Consider the following 13,857-nt stretch of genomic DNA (forward strand, 5'->3'; position numbering starts at 1 on the left):
GCATTGGATCCCCTGAAGCTGGAGTTAAGGTGGTTTATGAGCCATTTGACATGGATAAGAGGAATCAAACTTGGGTCCTCTGCAAGAGCACTATGTACTCTTAACCACTGAGCCATCTCTCCAGCCCCCAGGTTTATTCCCCTTCCTAAGGGGTGTGGAGAATGTAGAGAAGTCAGTGAACGGTGGAGAAGTGTTTAAGGAGGGTCTCTGTACTGAGTGCTATTACTGGTAAGTTAAAACATTTGAAACCAGGGACTGGAGAGATGGACTCCCTAGCTGTTAATAGCACTTGCTGCTTCCTTTTTAGAGGACCAGAATTAAGTTTCCAGTCCCACAGGGCTGCTCACAACCGTCTGTTTCAGGGGATCCAATGCCAAGGCATCAGACATACATGTGGTACACATAAATACATGCAGGTATACACATAAACCTTAAAAAAAAATACTGAAAATGAGACCATACTTAAACATTCCTGTCCCATTAAAAGGATGTCGGATACCAAAAACAATTCGCATTTTGTTTAAAATCTGCTATTACCCCCTTCTACCCTCTCCGGATACATATAGAAACTTTTTTTATCACAGAGCCTCTGGGCAATCCGGGCTTCACAGATGCCAGGCTAGGCCACAAATTCAAGAGTAGACCTAAGTGTTCCAAGGTACCACGCCCCTAAATAGTCTGCAAGCTCTTCTATTTCATATTCTTTGCGGGGTTCTAGGTCAACTAGCCCAGTATGACCCCTCTCTCCCACAGCGCCTGCTCCTCCCCTGGGCTCTGCAGAGACTCAGCCTCTACCCGCCCACTGCGAGGCCCCGCCTCCGAGCCGCCCTCCGCCGGAGATGCCCAATGAACTGTCTTCCTCGTAGTGAGGCTCAGGACTCCGCCCTCCAGCAAGCCGCCCCGCCCCACAGACGGCCTTGACCAATGCCGGGCCCCCTCCCGCCCCCGGGATCCACCCCCTCAGGCCCCGCCCTCTCCAGGGTGCCTCCCTCCGGGGCGTGGTCGACGCCGCGCCTCCGCCGCGCGCGCGGAGCCCAATGCCGCCCCCTCCGCCGGTCCCTCCTCCGGCGGCCTGGCGCCTCCCTCCCTCCCCGCCGCGGTGACTCACGGAGAGGCGGAGGCTGAAGCGACCGCTCCTGCTGCTGCTGCTGCTGCTGCTGCTGCTGCCGCCGCCGCTGCGGCTGCTGCTCCGGCTGAGCGCGCCCCGGAACAGGCCGCCGCGCTCCGGACCCGCAGCCCCCGGCGCCGCGCGCTCGGGCGGCCCAGGTAAGCGCGAGGCCGAGCCGCGCCGCAGCACGGGGTCGGCGCGGCGCCGGGGCACAGGGGAGCCGCCGGCCCTTTGTCTCCCGGGGAGGGGCCGCGGAAGGCACCTTCGACCCCGTCAGGACCCCACCGGGCTGGCCCCGTTAGCGCGACGCCCTGGGCCTGGACCCGCCGTCCTCACCACGCCCGGCGCTGCTACCTCCCGCCGCAGACCACCCTGCTACCTTCTTCCCTGTCCCTTGGGGTTCTCCTCCACAGGTGTCCCAGTTGCTCACCCTCTGGGCCCGTATGCTTGACATCGCCTGTCCACCCTCCTGGTCCCATTGCCCAGTCCCTTCTTTACCTCACCAACACCCCTCTCCCAGCATCCTGACTCTCCTTGTTTCCCCTACTAGATGCTGCCAAGGTCTGTCTGGCTGCCCAGCCGCCCTTCCTCCCTCTAGTTTGGATGCACTGTCCGCTCCCCCAGTTCCACCTCTCCCTGGTGTTTCCTGAAGGTATATCGGAGAGACACGTGCCTCATCTTCGCAGGGTACTTGTGAACATGAACCTGCAGATTAACCACTTGAATCCCCAAACTGCACTCATCCCCTCCTTTTTGCTACCCCAATCAATGTTGCACTTCCCTTTTCCTTGAGCCTGGAGCTCTGGACACCCTGCCTCTTGAGGCCCTGCAGTCTTAGCTTGTTCCTGTGCATGGAACTTGTCTGAGCAGTATCTCTGTCGGGTTAGTTTATGGGAAGGCCCAGGGGTGTCGTGTTGGGCACAAATCAAGAGTTTTATGAATAATGAGACTTGTGGCTTGCAGCACTTCCTATCTGAGGATCTAACTATGCCCTAGCTGTTAATTATTTTGTCTCCTGTCACAGATCTTGAGGAAGTGTGCCTAGATAACTGCTGGGTAAATTGAGGCACAGAGTATATTGATACGGGATCTGGAGGCGAGTCAGTTTTTCTTAAGGTTTACTTCTCAAGTGCTTTGGCTTCTGGCTCCCTGCTACAACCACTGGGCTCTTGTTCCTGGCTCGAAACCCTGTGATAACTGATCTCTTCTGCCATTAAAGTGTCCAGAGATGCCAGCACTTCCTTGGATTCAAAGCAGGACTTTGAATCACAAATAAAGGTGCCAACTGTTAAGTGCCAGTGTGTCATTCATGGCTTCCTGGTACAGCCAGTGTGGTCCATGTGGACAGAAATCACTTCTGTGAGGTGGAGATTCATTCATGGGGCTTACACAATCCTTGTCTTCTGGGAAATGACATTCTAAGAAGGAAAGAGGACAGATAATAAATGAGTAAATAAATACATGGATAAAAATCATTTCAGTAGTATTAAGTGCTGTGAAGGGGCCAGAACACGAAGATGTGATAACCTGGGTGTGGTGGCATAGCATTTGGGAGGTGGCAGTGGGATTATGAGCTCAAGGTCAGCATGGGCTTCATGAGACCCTCTCAAAGAAAGAGGGTGTTGGGAGAGAAAGGAAGGAAGAATGTGTAGGTTAAAAGAGTATTTTGTAGGTTATAGTACATTATCCAAAGAGTTAGATGCTATTAGAGTCTATTAAACAGAAAGGTATTAAGATATGATCTAAGTTTTAAAAGGTTGTTCTGGCAGCCATAAAGAGACAGAATTGTGGGGAGTGGAGGTGGAGGAAAAGACGCCAGTTGACTGTTGAAATTGCCCGGCTAGTGATGGTCGCAGAAGGACGGAACTAGAGCCAGTTTGGTGTCACCCCCTCCCCACCTTCTCGATTCAAGGAGCTGGGAAGCAAACTCAGATCTTCTTCAGGACCTGCTGTGAGTCAGGTACTGGGTTAGACTCAGACACAGATGAGATGTGAGTCCTTTGACTTGGCAGTCTGGTGGACCTCATGGCTTAACTCAGAGCAGTCTCCATATTACAGCAGTGTACTCACAGGATAGATTACTCCCTCTGAAGAGAGAGAGCTTGTGGGTTTCTAAATCAGTTAGAGGTGGAGGAGAGAGAACACATTGGGCTTCCTTCCCATATCCGGCTGCATCATTGAAAGGGAAGCATCAGTGCCCTGCCTCTATTGTGAGATGCTGCACAAGGAAACCAAAGGGGCTAAGAATGTAGATCAGTTATAGAAAATGTGTGAGGCTCTGGGTTTGGTGCCCAGGACCCCCAAAATTAAGGAATTTGTCTCTGAGCTGTCTGAGGCCAGGGTCTCCACTGGAGTCATCTTTCAGTGTTTGAGGTCGCTGACCTCACACATTTAACCCCAGCAATTGGGAGGCAGAGGCAAGCAGGTTTCTGTGAGTTTGAGGCCAGCCTGGTCTACAGAGTGAGTTCCGAATAGCCAGGAGCTACATAGAGAGGCTCTAAAATTAAAAAAAAAAAAAAAAAAAAAAAAATCAAAAGTTTAAAATTAAAAAAAAAAAGGATGGTGGGGGAGAAAGAAAAGGAAAAGGAAGTAAGGATGGTTTCAGTACAGGCAGGGCAGCGCCTGAGTGGCCGTGAACTTGAGCAATTAAATAGAATTAAACTTGCTCCCAATGCTGCTCTAATTCTGTCCGTCACAGAGGCCTTTGGAGGTCCCATATGTGGACGGTGGGGACCGAGAAGCTAGGCTTCTTTGAAGTCCGGTGGCAGGCTGTTCCTTTCCTCTGGTGCCTGTCACGTTCTCTGTTTCAGCTCCGTGTGTGTGTGTGTGTGTGTGTGTGTGTGTGTGTGTGTGTGTGTGTGTGTGTGTCCCCGAGCTGTCTGAGGCCAGGATCTCCACTATCTCCACTGGACTCACCTTGCGTCTTTCACAGTGTTGTTTGAGGTCAGTGACCTGCACAAAGTGTAAAGGTTGACGGCCAGCAGTCCCACCCGTGCCCAAGTCTGTTTTCATCGGACCATGCCTCTCGTAGATCTGGTGGAAACCCCGCAGGCTGCCACTGACTGCGCTCCCTGGAGAGGGCAGCTCTTCCTAGATGGGGCTGTTCTCTGTCCAGCCCTGCCCCCAGAGAACAGCTGCCGAGGGTGCTGACCATGTAGTTATTTAACACTCCGCACACATGAAGTGGAGCTCTTAATTAGAGCCCGGACTTTATACCGAGACTCTGGGCTTGGATCCTGGTTCTGCCATCATTGGCTCCGTGAGCTTCGGGACGTCATTAACCTCTCCGTGTCTGAGCTTGCCCGTCTGTAAGGTAGTGCCTCTTCCCCCGTAGAGTTGTTGAATGGATTAAATTAGTAACACCTAGTCAGTGCTTGGGATGGATGGTACCTTGCACTTAGTATTTGTTTCATGGAATTGCTAGCTCTTACTTCACTTTTTAAAAGATTAGGGCTGGGAAAATGGCGCAATGGGTAACCTGTTTGCCACCCAAGAGTAAGGACTGCAATTCGCATCCCTAGAACCCACACAAATGTGAGTGGGTGTGATGGACTGCTGGTAATTCCAGACTCGAAAGACAGGAGATCCCCCAGAGTAAGCCAGCTTGCAAGATTAGCCATAAGAAGGCTCTGGCCTTCATTGAGAGACCCTGCCCCAGTGAACCAGCAATCAAAGATAATCCCAGACATTAACTTTGGGCTACCTCATGCATGTGTACATACATGTAACCATCCACACATGCAAAACATGCATATACATGCACATCACATACATGAAAAAGAAAATTAGTTAATTTGTGTGTGTGTGTGTGTGTGTGTGTGTGTGTAACACTTGGGAGTTGGTTCTCTTCTTCCTCTTTTATGTGGGTTCTGGGGGTTGAACTCAGGTCGTCAGGCTTGCCAGGTAAGTGCTTTTACCTGCTAAGCATCTCATCAGCTCTATTATTTCATTTTTCTTTTTATCTATCTATCTCTTACTTCCTGTGAGAATTTAAGCTCTTTGAGAGCAGAGTTTGTCCTTGTCTTTTGTTATAGTCTAATTCAGCAGATGCATGGTAAATAATAGTTTAGTTGAAGCTGGGCATGGTGGTGTACATCTTCAATCCCAGCACTTGCAAGGGAGAGCCAGAAGGATCTCTGTGAGTTTGAGTCTGGGGCCAACCAGGGAGGACCACATAGCTGAAGCCCTGTCTTAAAAGCAAAGCAAAGAAAAAAGAAGTTAAAATAACTGACACCAGACAATAGTCACTCTTGTGCTGCAGATGTAGCCAAGATTTGTGGTCTAATGAAGTTTAGTCTTAAGATTTATTTACTAATTTACTTAGTTTTGTTGGAGACTGAACTTCAGGCCTCAGATAGGTAAGGCAGGTCTCTCCTACTCAACTATTGCTCAGCTCCACTTGTTTCTTCTTCCTTTACTGGGTGTGTCTGTCTCCTAGTAGGTCGGCTTTGTAGCTCAGTGGTAGAGCTCATACTTAGTATGCCTGAAGCCCAGGGTTCTGTAGCTAGTAATGAAGAATAAAACAGTAAATAAGTCAATAAACAAGTGAGCCAAAGATGTAGGATGTTGAGTATGACGCGTTATCCCAGAGAGATCAGGAACTCAAGGCTATCCTCAACTATATGAGTGAGACTTTGTCCCAAACAAAGAATGTCAGATGTTGAGGAAATAAACCTGGCTATGAGACAGGCTGAGTGTGAGGGGCTAGCTAGTTCTCAGGGGTGACTTTTGCAAGATGATCTGGTGGGCCAAAGGGATAGCATTGTAAGCAGCAAAGTAATGGGGGGCAGGAGTGTGGTGAGCAGAGTCAGGGATGGATCTGTGGCCGTGGTAGGGACTTGAGTTTTCTCTTGGATTCTGGACAGTGAGAAATTGCTGCACAGGACCTTCTCCTGGAGCTCTCACAGATATCTGAATGCACCCCTGGAGAAGGAGCAGGATTCTAGGAAGAACATTTGGGGTGGGAACTTCTTGTTCTGACCAGCAGGGTCGGATTGGATAACACTCAGGTAATCTAGGAGTCACTGGGTAGGTTGACCAAGACTTATAGACTCAACGGAGTTCTCTTTCCTCCTGGGATCTGCAAATCAGCAAGTATTACCTAGTGCTAAGGCACTGGGTTCGCATGGCCAGCCCTTAGCTCCTTGCCCTCCAGCAGGGACTGTCTCATGGACTCCACTTCAAGCTGTGTAAATGAGTCCTCTCTCCCTCCTCCTCCTCTCTGTTCCCCTTCTCCTCTTGTATTTATTATTATTATTATTATTTATTATTATTTTGCGGTGCTGCAGTCTAACCCGTACTTGTACATACCAGACAAGTGCTCTGATGTACCATGATTGAATATGATGCCCAAGCTTCTGATGTACCATGATTGAATAGGCAGCTTTCCTGACTCCTCTTCTAGACTCCTGCCAAGTACCAGCAGGCCTGCTGCGGGATCAGGCACACTGTCGCCTCTGAGTGCCCGCTGTCTGGTCACCTGATAAGAACACAGTGATGTCTAGAAAGCACAGGCCTTCTTTACTCTGGATGGAGCAGAATTGGAAACTGACTGCAGGCAGAGAGAAGTCTGCAGAGGCACAGCTCTCGGGGAACCGCGCTGGCCTCGGGCCTGATGAACGGCCAGCTCCCGTCCTCCCTCAGGCATGCCATTGTCTATTATGTGCATGATGCCACATGCCTGCCAACCTTGAGAAGCCAAAGGAGTTAGCAGGGATCAAACTGGCCTCTTGTTTTGTAAGTCACAGTCAGCGTCCAGAGGCGCTTCATGGACAGTCTGAAGCACCAGTTGGTCACATGTCATCTGTGTAGAGGCAGTCTCATGGAGCAGGGTTTCTCATGATGAGAATCATGTGTGCTCGTTCAGAGATGAGCACGTGAGCAGCAATGGCATGGTGTTCATCGTCTTCACTGTGGTTTTGGAGCGGCATCGTTATGACCACGCATATAACCAGTGGTGAGGGCTCAGCTCGTCATGGACAGAGAGCTGGCTCTCTGGCTGTGGCAAAGGTTTGAATCCTAGGCTCTTATCTTTTCTGACCTCAAGGGAGCTAATTAACCTTTTTTGTTTGTTTGTTTGTTTGTTTTTCAAGACAGGGTTTCTCTGTGTAGCTTTGGTGCCTGTCCTGAAACTCACTCTGTAGACCAGGTTGGCCTCGAACTCACAGAGATCCGCCTGCCTCTGAGCAGCCAGCTGGGATTAAAGGCGTGCGCCACTACCGCCTGGCTAATTTACCTTTCTTTACTCACTTTCCCTAATGGTAAATGGGGATAATGATACTTGGGCTTGAACTTGGCTTAGGAGAGAAGACTGAACACCAATTGTGGGCTTACTCAGTTATTAAAGGCCTGTTATGCTCTGGTCATCTACAAAGCCTTGTAAGAAAGGGGAGGATGGTGTCCCTAGAAAGGCTACCCTGTGCTTGGTGTGATGCACTAAAACCTTGTTCTCCTCCTCCTGAAGTTTCTGCAGGCCTGAGGGGTCACAGAATGAATGAGTCTGTTTTATAGTTGTGTTCTGTGTAAGCTTCTGTAAGCAAGTGTGTAAACCAGGTGTCGTACATGATGGAAGGCTGCTGATGTCAGGTTTACGTATGGAGTGGGGAAAGTTGGTTCCTAATCTGTTCTGATGCCATCTGTCATTCAGGCCAAGAACAGAGGTCCAGAAGTGGTTGTCTCCTGCTTGTCCTTCTTTCTTCCCTCCTTTCTTCTAATGAGTCGTTGATTCAGTGAATGAATAGTTGGGGACTGAGAATGTAGGTCAACCACTACAGTGCTCACCTAGATCATAGGTGCTAGACTACTAGGCTAGAGAGCAAAAATATCACCAAGAGGCCAACTCCCTAATGGAGCCATATGAGTCAAAACCCAAGAGTGTTTTGAACTCTTGGGTAGAGTTTTCAGATGTGCACACAGCCCCAATGTCACATCACTGGGAAGAAGAGCAGGGGAAGGGTTAACAGCCTAGAGCCTTGCTCTCCAGTGACAGATGTTACACTTAGTGTCTGTCTAAGGATAGCACAAGGAACACTTGGAGGCCAGGGTTAGGAACTTGCTTCCATGGTGGGCATGCTGGTGCATTCCTGTGATCCCAGCACTCAGGAGGCTGGGGCAGGAGGATCAAGAGTTTAAGGCCAGTCTTGGCTTTATAGATAGTAAGAGACCAACCTGGCTACATGGTGCTGTCAAGAAGAAAGGAAGTTGCTTCCCCTAAAGAGTTACACAGCTGTTACTTTGTCCATTCCTTGAGGCTTCATCACATTGAAGGTCTCTTCCCACAAACCTGGTGCCTTTTTTTTTTTTTTTTTTTTTTTAAAGACAGGGTCTTACTATGTGGCTCTGGCTGTCCTGGAACTGGCTGTGTAGACCAGACTGGCCTCGAACTCACAGAGATCCACCTGCCTCTGCCTCCCGAGTTCTGAGACTCAAGTGTGTGTTACCATGCCAGGCCACCTGGTGTGTCTAAGTAACAGTTGCCCTTCCTTGATCCTCCAGGGTTCTCTTCCTTCCAGACAGGTTCCTCTGCTGCCAACTTCAGACACAGGCACATGGTGGTGGGTGGGCTGTAGGGCCTCTGCTGCATCCACAGAGCTCTTCATGGGGCTTGTGCATGTGCAAACCCAGGTCTTCACTGCACCTGTTTCAGGTCAGCATGTGCTAAATGGGGTGGGGGTGAGATCCTTCTTCCCCAAATCTGCCCAACACCAGGCCTGTCCTGTCCATCTCCTCAGAGACCAAGGTCGGGGAGACCCAACAGGTTATGTGAAAGCACACAGTGTTCCTTCCTCTCTCCAGCTTGGCCAGGGTCAAGGGAGCAAAGGGCTAGAGAGATGACTTCCCCACGGGGAGGGAGGGAAGGTGGACGGCTGTTGTGCAGTGCTTCTAATGGGCCGCCCCCGCCCACCCCACCCCCGGCCATGGCTGGCCCAGCAAGGACACCAGGCCGCTCCATCCACCTGCACTCCTTCAAGCCATGTTAGAGCCCGTGGTGAAGCTGTGGCAGCCGGGAGAATGTGACCCACTTCTGTGTGTCTTCTGTGTAGGGAGCTGGGCCGCAGGCTTTGAGACAGGCTCCAATTAAGCTTTTCTCAGGCCTGTGTGTCACCTAAGTGTCCAACCACACATTTCCTGCTGCTGGATCTCATGGTTCTTGTCCCTACACTGAACAAGCAAATGAGCTTACCGCCTGTTATCCTGCGACCTTGGACTCTGCCAGCGGGGTTTCCTGTAGAGATCAGGGTCCTTCATGGATCAAACACCTCTTACTGTGTGGTCCCACCCCTGTTCTTCCTGTTAAATCATGAGGCCAGTCGTGGACCAGTTTCCAAGGAGATAGTTTAGCCCTGCCCATACCTAGGCCTCAGAGCCTGCTGCCTTAGGCAGCCCCGCTTCCCAGAAACCCATCCAAGTCATCGCCTCCATCTCTGCCCCACTGCAGGGCTGGGAAGTAAGACCTACTCTTGTTTCTGTCAAATGACAAGTATTTAGTTCCCTTTCACTTGTTATGTGTCTCGTGTGTCAGTGGGGGCTGCTGATGCAAACACACAAAGGTATGAGGACTGCAGGATAATTTTGGGATTTACAACTGATGAAGTCTAATAAATCTGTCCTCTTACTGATGCCATTTTCTTTACAAAGGTGGCCACAAAGGGTGGAAACTGCAAAGGTCAGTTGTGGCTAGGCTGGGTGAATCCCTCCCTAACTGTATGTTTTCCTTGACTTCTAGATGGAGGAAGAGGGCCCCTCATTCTGTCTGTCAATGTTGGTGACAGTGCTTGCAAGCTTAGGAACATGGCCTTCCTCTGGCCCGTCACTGGGATTGCCAGAAGATGGGTGCAGGCGATTTTGGAGAGGACGTGGTGGGCCTTTCAGGCAGGCAGCTGGCTGTGAGGCGTCCCTCCTTCCCTCCTCCCTATTTCTGTTTCCCTCTCAGAAAAGCCTGATGGAGCTTGTGATAGAACCCAATGGGGTGCAGATGCTAATGCAGGGCCCAGGATCACCTCCTGGGGAGGTGCTGCCACTGCCACCCCAGAGGCCGCAGGCTTTCCACTGTCCTCGCTCTTTGGGTAGTGACCAGTCACCCTCACTTCTTGGTCCCTGCAGGGCAGGGACTTCTGAGGCCTCTCAGTACAGTGGAGACATCAGATAGTGCCCTGCTTCTGCGGCCCACTCCGGTGAAGTGTGCTCGTTTCTCCTGATCTTTGGACCCTGGCTCATTCCTTTCTCTTTTTTAAATTCTATCTGTATGAATATTTCCCCATGTATGCATGTGCACCGTGTGTGTACCTAGTACCTAAGAAGGCCAGAGCAGGCCATTGGATCCTCTGGAACTGGAGTCACAGATGGTTTTGAGCTGCCATATGGATGCTGAGAACCTACAAAAGCAACCAGTGCTCTTAACTGCTGAGCCATCTCACAGGAGGGCAGGTCCTCTGCTCTCTAGATACAGGCTTCTAAAGATTTGAGGCTTTTGTTAGGAAACGTGACAGTCTTTGGTGAGTTTAATTTAAAACCAGGAGCGCTTGCCAGTGGGACATTCATAGGCCAGTTTTGCCAGGAACTTCTCCCTTTTTGAGGCTTGGTGGTTTGGGGAATGAGGGGTGCCCTTACATGTGGGTGGCATGGATTTAGCTCCTGAGCTGAATTACTAGGGTATAGGTCCAGTTCTGGGTATATATACCAAACCTATGGGCAGTAGGGACAGCCCCTGTGGCTTCCAGCCTGGTTTCCGAACACTTTCCTGAACTTGCTGTCCCTTGAAAGCCCTGTCTGTAAGCCCCATCCCACCCACATTCTCGCTGTTTGAACATCCCTCCCCTGAGCCACAGCCAGCACTGCCCATGCCCTCAGGATGGACGAGGCCTTGTGACCACTCTTCCATGTTCCTCTTGATACCATTTCCCAGTTACTGAACAAATACCTGGGAGATCCCGAGGGCATCGATGGTGAAAACATTCTGCCTTTTGATTATCAGCTTGTCAGGCAGCTGGGGAGGAAGGACACTAGTCCTCAGCAGCTCCTGAAGGGGAGGGCTCCTCCTTCCTCAGATTATGTCCTGTTCCGAGGTGCCTGCTGCCTGTGGCTCTGCAGAAGCTGTTCCCCAAGGGCCTTCTGCAGCAGTACTAGGTATGTGAGAACTTAAGTAGACACCCGGGTCTGCATAGATCACCACATTCCTGTGTGCTAAGATGAGCTCCCATTAGAAGGAGCCAGAGACCCTACAACTCAGGGTGGTTACTCAGAACTCAGCCCAGGAGGCCACCCCTGAGGTTCTAAGATGGGTCTGAGAATCCAGAATTGTCATTCCCAAAGCTGGGCAAAGAAATGGGGTGGTTCATTGGCCAGCCTTCTGCCTCTGGGGACACAAGTGAGGATAATGAGCCCTCATACCACAGGCCAGTCTACTGATTTAATGATCTAGCCCTCCATGATAGGAGGCTTGGGGCTCCCGGGGCCCTCGGAGGTGGCTTGGGAGGCCAAGACAGAAGACATGTGGAGGAAGATGTTTCTCTTTGTTTGTTTGTTTTATTAGTTTATGTAGATAAGTATATGTCTGTGCACCATGTGCATGCCTGATGCCCACAGGCCAGAAGAGGGCATCAGATCCCCTAAATTGGAGTTAGAGATGGAAGTGAGCTGCCGTGTGAGTTCTGGGAGTTGAACCCAGATCCTTTGGAAGAGCAGCCAGTAATTCTAACCACTGAGCCAAAGAGATGATTCTTGAAGCAGTAAGCTGTTCTAGGGTGGTCTGGGGGGGCTCCTGTGTCAGGCCTGCTTTTGAGACGGGCTTGGCCATGACAGTGAAGGCCACTGAGCAGGTCTGTGGCTCAGAGAAGAGGCCATGTGCAGTTCATGAAGAAACTGGAATGGACTTTGCCTAGTAAATATATACCACTGTCTGAGCTTCCCCTCCCCGTTAAAACAATGTTATATTCCTCAGTTTAATTAGAATTGTAAAACGTGGCCACAGGGAGTTGATTTAACTGTGGACAGCAGAGTTGATGGAGATCCCATGGGTTGATGTTTCCGCTTTGACCTCCTTCTGTGGAAGTGACACAAGGTCTGTGAACATCCTGGCGAGGCTTCTTCCTTAGGATTAGTGGGCCTGACACCGGCTCTCCTTAGGGGGCTGGACAGCTGTGGCATTAGCAGGTCACAAGAGAAGGAAGGATTCCTTCTGCTATCCATTCTTGGGGCAGAGGGTTCCTTCTGATGTCCTTGCTTAGGATCCTTCCTGCCAGGACCCAGTCCTGGTAGAAGACCTCTGGGTTGGGGTTCTCCTGCCCAGGAGTGCAATTCGAGAGGTGCTGTACTCTCTCGGGAGCTGAGGGACTTGCTTATAAATAGACCAGGTCCCCAGATTCCACGTCACCTGCCTCTCTGGGACTTGACAGAGGCTGATGGTCCTGGGACAGGTTAGATTAGAGGAAGATCCGAAGCCGGATCCTGTAGGCGAGCTGGTTCCTGACTTAAGGTCTCAGACCATGACTTGGCCAGGTTCCAGTGTGCCAGCTGTACTCTAGGGAGGGGGAAAAGAAGTATGCCTTTCTTCCCTTCACCTCTGTCTCCTACTGTGCAGAAATGAAACCTCTCTGGTTCTTGGTCAGAACTCTGGAGCCTAAGAACACAGCTCAGAAGTTGGAGTGTTGGTTGGGAGCAGCCGAGAAGCTTCCTCAGCTCCACATCCTCTTCCTGTGTGCTTTGTTCTCTGCTGACATAGCAGGGTCTGCTGCCCTGCTGTGGACGGTGGTGTCCACCCTCTTAGGGCTGGAAAGGACAGTGTGCTCCAGGAGACATTTCAGCCAGTCGGACCAGAATCACAGAAGTTAATGGATTAAACCAGAACTAAGCTGATGCTTAATATTCAATTATAAGACAAGATATGTAGTCTTATAATTGAACACACACACACACACACACACACACACACACACATATGCATACAGGCGCCCATCAGCTCTTGATGTTTGAGAATTATCTCAAGTGTCAAATAGAAGAAGGAAGACTGAGGCAGGAGAATCATTTGAGTTTAGGTTCAAGGCCAGCCTGGGAGGCACAGCAAGACTCTGACCTCCAAATAAATAAAAACAATGAATTTAAAAAAAAATTGGTCCTGCATGGTGGTTGGCACCTATCATGCCAACACTTGGAAGGCAGAAGGATCATGAGCTTGAGACCAGCCAGAGTGGACTACCTAGTAAGATCCTGTTTAATTGTTAAAAAATAGGGGCCAGTGGGCATATAAGCCTGTGGACTCGGGTTCAGTCCCTGGAACCCACATAAAGGTAGAAGGAGAAAACCAACTCTACAAAGTTGTCCTCTGAACTCTACATACCTATGTTGTATCTATACATCACACATGGACACTAAGTTAATTAGTTAAGATTTTTAAAACTTAAACTAAGAATGACAGGAGGTATTCATCTAGACTAACCTCCTACCATTGATACTGGATGCTAACAGTCTCAGCTGTCACCTATGTAGTAAGTTCAAGGCCAGCCTGGGCTACATGAGATCATGTCTGTAAAACAAACAAAAAACTGTGAGGCAGAAGCTGTCAAATCTCTAAGTTTAAGGACAGCCTGGCCTACATAAAGTCCCAAGCCAGGCAGAGCTGCATAGTGAAACCTATCTTAGAGAGAGAGAGAGAGCGGGGCTGGAGAGATGGCTCCTCAGGTTAAGAACACGAGCTACAGCCGGGCGGTGGTGGCGCACGCCTTTAATCCCAGCACTCGGGAGGCAGAGGCAGG

The 13,857-nt window shown here is 50.3% G+C and overlaps 1 protein-coding gene across 2 annotated transcripts in view; it reads left to right on the forward strand.

Annotated features, from left to right (window-relative positions):
• Window positions 1-1,072: 1,072 nt before the first annotated feature.
• Ctnnbip1 (catenin beta interacting protein 1) overlaps window positions 1,073-13,857 on the forward strand; it is a 49,678-nt gene continuing 36,893 nt past the window's right edge. The window contains exon 1 of one of the 2 annotated variants that reach the window (XM_076565659.1): window positions 1,073-1,266. The gene's annotated coding sequence lies outside the window, so the exon portion shown is untranslated. The remainder of the gene's footprint in view (window positions 1,267-13,857) is intronic. The other variant, XM_076565658.1, reaches the window with a different exon arrangement.

This window comes from Peromyscus maniculatus, chromosome 2 (assembly GCF_049852395.1).
Source record: "Peromyscus maniculatus bairdii isolate BWxNUB_F1_BW_parent chromosome 2, HU_Pman_BW_mat_3.1, whole genome shotgun sequence".
In the NCBI taxonomy this organism is placed as follows: domain Eukaryota; kingdom Metazoa; phylum Chordata; class Mammalia; order Rodentia; family Cricetidae; genus Peromyscus; species Peromyscus maniculatus.